Source organism: Sphaeramia orbicularis, unplaced genomic scaffold (genome assembly GCF_902148855.1).
Source record: "Sphaeramia orbicularis unplaced genomic scaffold, fSphaOr1.1, whole genome shotgun sequence".
NCBI classification, from domain to species: Eukaryota; Metazoa; Chordata; class Actinopteri; order Kurtiformes; family Apogonidae; genus Sphaeramia; species Sphaeramia orbicularis.
Genome location: NW_021941617.1, coordinates 124,197 through 130,742, shown reverse-complemented (window position 1 = coordinate 130,742; position 6,546 = coordinate 124,197).

Below are 6,546 nucleotides of genomic sequence, written 5' to 3'. Positions count from 1 at the left end.
AGCCCCGGTGTTCGTGGTGGTGTTGTCGAACTGGTAGAGGACTAACTAAAGCCTAGTAACTGCTACAGGACTAACTAAAGCCTGCTTCTTTGGCTGTGATGTCGTCGCTTCCTTCCTTCCTCTGGCTCTGTTTTATCAGGACGAGCTCGAGCAAGCAAAACAAACCTGTCAGCTGACCAGTGACGTCAGCGGCCCTCGCTCACATCAGTCTCAGTTCAGTTTTGTCCAGGGCTGTCAAACTCAGTTTAGTTCAGTTCCACATTCAGCTTAATTAATCTGCAGTGGGCCGAACCAGTGAAATAATAACAGAATAATATAGAAATAATGTCAACTCCAAACTTTTCTCTATATTTTACAGTGAAAAAAGTCAAATTAAACAATGAAAATGTTTCCATCTACAAACTGTCCTTTCAAACAATGTGAATAACTTGAACAAACTGAAAACATCAGTGTAATTTTAACAATATTCCGCCTCAGTTTATCATTACACATGTTCATTATAATGTACAGATCACAGTGGATCTACAAACACACAAAACATTTAGTATCAGGCAGAATGTTGTTAAAATTGCACTTATTTTTCTTTAGACATTTCAGGTTGTTCATATTTGTTCAGGTAATTCACATTTTTTGGTGAAATTATACTTTGTTTTAGTGTAAAAACATGAAAAATATTTACATTTACAAAGAGAAAAATGTGGAGTTATGAGTATTTATAGATTATTATGATAGAATTTTATGGTCTGACCACTGGAGATTGAATTGGTCTGAATGTGGAACCTGAACTAAAAGGATTGTTAATTTCTTAATATCTATTTTTGCATTTCACAAATTCATCTCATCTCGTAATTTAATGTTTTTGCACTAAATCAAAGGGGGAAGAAATGGTGTTGTCATTATTTATAGGTTATTATGATATATTTTTGAGTTTGATGCCCTAACTTGCACTTTGCAAATTCATCTCGCGGGCTGGATGGGAAGCGTTGGTGGGCCGGTTTTGGAACCACTGGCGGGCCGGTTGTGGAACCATTGGTGGGCTGGTTTGGAACCATTGGCGGGCGGTTGTGGAACCATTGGCGGTCCGGTTGTGGAACCATTGGTGGGCCGGTTGTGGAACCATTGGCGGGCCGGTTTTGGCCCGGGACGCATGTTTGACACCTGTGGTTTAGGGCATGAAAAGAGGAAAATTTCCCCAAGAGGTAAAGCATTATGGAATTCAGCTGTCTCTAAAATTGAGTGGTCAAAAGCATGGACATTACCTCATAAATACTGTATTACAAACAAAATTAGAATATACATCTACAGATTTTACATAACGTACTTTATCCCTCCAACACTTTTGTCTCGATTTTCTGACATGGAAGAAATATGTAACTTCTGTCATTCTTGTCCTGAAACTACTCTACATTTATTCTCTCTGTGTGAACACTCTTCTAATTTCTGGTCCAAAATTGAAAAATATATCATATCTAAAAGTAATGAAAAGATAATAACTATAACATCCCAAAATGTAATTACATATTTTAAACATGACATTTGCAGTTTAGATTTTGTTGTAAATTTGATCATTTTATTGGAGAATTTCATATACATAAAAAGAAATATACCAAAACACACCCAAATGTTAAAATCTTTCTGATGGAATTTGAAAATATATTAAATCTTTAGAATTTATTTATAACAAAAAAAAAAAAAAAGCTCTAGTGCCTTGGCAATTTAAAAACAATTCTTTAAAATAGACTGAATTCTGTGATGCATTTATTTATTTATTTTGTTAGAGTTGTTATTTTTAGTCATTATTTATGTATTTATTTCATACTATTATTTGTCTTTTGCTTTGTGTCTTTAAATCTGTGCATTATTTTCTTAAACTTATTTGTTCAAATGCTTTTCCTTTTTGACATCTTGTTTGTTTGTTCAAAATGTATGTATTGTGTACTCAAATTTGTTCAATAAAGTTGGAAAAAAATATATAAGAAAATAAATAATAATAATAATAATAATAATAATGATAAACAGTTCAGTTTTGGGCAGAAAAGTCTTCACTGGCATTACATAAACAGGCAAAACAGTCTGAGCCACAAGGGTTTGAACTGAGAAAAAGTGTTATTATTATTTATTTTATTTTCCTAAACAGGTGGACAGGGGAGACAAGGTTACAAGGTACAGTTGTAACACCAGCAATCTGGGATAATAATAGCCTAATAAAAAAAATAACATCCATCCATTTTGTGGCCCACTCAACCCTCTTAGACCTACATCTACTTGAACTCTGTCTACATTCAACCTTTCCTAAATGAATTATCACCATTTGATTCAATAGTAACAAGGCAAGTTTATTTGAATAGCCCTATTCATACACAAGGTAACTCAAAGTGCTTTACAAAGGCCTAAAAAAAATCACAGAAGAAAAAAAAGCAAGACATTAAAATGACATTGCAATCAAAAAAAGGGCAAAAAGAAACAAACACAAAAAAAAAAACCATTAAAATCATCAGAGATAAAATGTGATTTTTAATCAGAATCAGCTTACTGGCCAAGTATGTGAACACATACTGGGAATTTGGCTTCAGTTTTTACATTGCTCACGACATACAGTTCCGACATTTTTATAAAAGAATAAAAGAAAGACACAAATATTAAAATCATACCTTAAAATTAACATTAAAATTAAAATAGAGTAATTAAAAGTAAACAAATGAGTACTCAACAGCCATGTTGGAGACTTTTGAATCACATCGATCCAGATCACACACATATGTTCTGGAAATGCTCAAATATCCAACCCAGCCCTCTGGCATGTGTTTCACTGTAAAAAAAAAAATAAATAAAATAAATAAAAATCTGTAATTTAACAGAATTTTCACTGTTACTTTACAGATTTTTCCTCTTTTTTTAAGACACAGGAAAATATCAATGAAATGACAAAACTAGACTGTGATTTTAATGTCAAATGGAAAAGAATATGAAAAAACTGTAACTGTGAATAACCAAAAAATGTAAATTTTTAAAAATATTTTTTTTTCACAGAAAATACAGTTAAAATACATTTGCAAATGTATCATAATTTCACAAATATTTCTTTCTATTTATGAGATTAAACTGTTAAATTAAAGTTTAATACTGTAAAAAATAATAAAACCAGATAAATTTGACAATTAACGGCAACAGAAGTATTGTTCTGTCAGTTGAACCAGACTTGTTTGTTAATTGACAAATATCTTGTGTAATTACAGGAGGTTTCACAACAAAAATGTTGAATAAATTTATTTTTGTGAATGTATAACATGTATAAGCACTGATAAACTGTCCAAATACAGTTTTATCAGTGGATTGGACAACTGAGTCTCACTGAAAATTATTTATATATATTTATAGGGAATTGGGATTGTTTTAATACATGTAAATATTCTGTATTAAACATTAAAAGTAAAAAAAAATATGTAAAATCTCATATAAAGTTAGGGCAAAAAACTGTATTTGAATTATGGAAAATTACTGTATTTTTATGAGATGGTTATTTTCCGTTATTTTACAGTATTTTTTTCAGCACCCTGCTGCCGGAATAATGCTGTTTGGGTTGGTTTTTTTTTTTGGTTTTTTTTGTTATTTTGTTTTGTTTTTTTTTCCAAAGAGTCAGTTTCTATCAGTACAGGATCTTCCAGTACTAGTATGAGTGCCACGCTGTCAAAATGCTCCACTCTCAGTAAAAGCTGTGCATTCAGAATCTTAGTGTCACTAAAGTTTTGTCATCATCAAACTGTTCTTAAAGTATGACAATCCAGGTAGTGGTTTATTATATTATTGGATTAATTTTATTGCTGCAGTCATGTGTATGTTACGTTTTACATTTGCTACTTTAGTAACTGTTGGTAGTTTCATCTGCAGGATTAGATTACATTCATTAGATCAAATCAGATTACATTAGATTAGATTACATTACATCAGATCAGATTAGATTAGATCAGATTACATTAGATTAGATCAGATTACATTAGATTACATTACATTACATTAGATCAGATCAGATTACATTAGATTAGATCAAATCAGATTAGATTAGATCAAATTAGATTAGGTCAGACATTAGATTAGATTACATCAAATCAGGTTACATTAGATTAGATTACATTAGATCAGATTAGATTACATTAAATTAGATTAGATCAGATCAGATTTTATTAGATTAGATTACATTAGATTAGATCAGATTGCATTAGATTAGATTAGATTAGATCAGATCAGATTAGATTAGATTGAATTTTATTGATCCTTTGAGTAGAACCCTCAGGACATTGAGGTTCAAAAGCACAGAGCACACACACACAATAGAGGGAATGCACATCCGTCACTTCCCCCCAGGCCACGCCATCTCAGTCAGACTGAGCGGCAAAAACAAACTGGCTCAACATGGCGGAGTAAGCAGTAACTCCAGCCAGACCGGGAAAACTGTGGAATATAAAATGAAATTAAAGACAACTGGACTGGACATGGATCCATCCAAGCTACCAAACAACCAGTGTTCTACCAACACTGATCTGGGACAGAAATCACCTATCCTGACATTTAGATGAACCTGAGTTCAAGCGGGAAATCCCCAATGCAAAGGCTGAAAGCATCCAACAGACCCAGAGTTGTGTCCATCCTGGTCCTGGTTCATTAGAGGATTCCAGCTGGTGAGTGCTTTCATTCAACATACTATTGTTTTGGAGGTTTTGTGTCAGTGCAGACGGAGTTTGTTGGCGGTGATTTGGCGGTAAAGGCCCAGCAGTAGTGCTCACAGTTCACTACTGATTTACTGGAGTTGAACCCTTAGTACTGACCCAAGTGAGTGGATGATCTACTGGTACTGTGGAGATTTAAGGAGAGTTCACGTCAAATACTGGATCCAACACAGATCCAACAGCTGTGTGCTAGAGGAGCCCCTGATCTGGAAAACTAGGTTAGCCTCAGTTTAAGCTAGTTTACAAATCATGTAGAGCACAAGGTTCACAATCACACAACTGAAGACACAAACGATTCAGTTCTGAAATAGAACTAAATGACAGATGCTAACATTAAGAGCTTTACTAAGAAGGAACGTTAGCCAAAACCAGATGGAATTTAAGGGATGAGTTTACACCAGAACAGCACAAATGAACGTTAGCTGACACAATCCAGGTTTGGTTGTCTGGATTCCAGTTCTTTCTCTGAATTGCAGCGATCCATCTGCTTCTTCTTCTGTCTTTGGCTTTAGGTCGCCGCTAAAACCAGAGCTCCCAGTGCTTTTAAACCTATTTGTGCGATCAGTGGCACAACAGCTCTGCCCCATTTTTTAGATTGTTCTAAAGTTTTCGCAGTATTCAAGCCAAAGCCGCTGCTACATCTGCCTCTGTCTGACACTCAGTGGGCGGGACCGCGGTGACTTCCTCTAGCGGTGACGTCACATACAGACCCTCTGTAAACCCCCCAAGAAAAAAAGCAATACAACAACATAACTATAAAACAGATATGAAAAACAGGAGTGAAAAAACACCATTGTACATTGGAAAGTACTAGCAGAAACAAGCACAAGTAGTAATAGTAATACAACAAGCAAGTTATACTACTACTACTGATAATAATAATAATAATAATAATAAATAATAATATAATAATAATAATAATAATCCTGTTAGATCCACACATCTTTAAAATATCAGCTTTTCAGAAACTCAGGAAAAACCCAGATTTCAGCTTTATGCTTCCCAAACCCAAAAGCGATGTGGTTTTCGCTGAACAGGACAGAACAGGATGGAAAACTGTGAAAGATCAAAAACAAATAGAATGAAGAAAATCTGAGTAGTATTCTCTGAGATATAGTGAAGCAGAAGTACAAAACTACAGGAAATTAAAATATTCAAAGTGCAAGTGTCTTAAATGTGTAGTTTCCACCAGCAGCGTCAGTAAAAGTAGCAGTAAAAGTAGCAGGAAAAGTACAGGAAAAGTACCAGGAATAGTACCAGGAAAAGTACCAGAAAAAGCCCACATGACACCATTGTTTGTCCAACAGGATCTGGGGTCAAACTTTTATTCACAACAGTGTCATAAGACATTAGACAGGACATCAGTGGTGCAAAGTACACTGCTGTCTCTCTTTAAAAAAAAAAAAAAAAGCTCACTGAAAGGAAAAAAAGAAAGAGAGAAAAAACAAGAGTAATATACATAAAGTAACTAAGTAAGTAAATGGATACTAATAATGATAATAATAATAAGCTTGTATAATATAGTCAACCACACATCTAGGAAATAAGACAAAGAAAATTATGCATAAATACACATATGTATTCACACATAGTAGTATTTACCATAATACAATGAAAACATACATACTTACATACATACATAAACAACAAAAAATTGATGAATAAATAAATAATTAAAAAAAAAAAAAAAAGGAGCAACAGTGCACCTGTGCATTTAGTATTTGGATATTCAAGTATAAAAAAAAAACTTAAGGGAACAGAGTTCGTATCATCTTCTACATTCAGTCCAACTCAGATTACTATAAATTTTATCAAAGGTGCA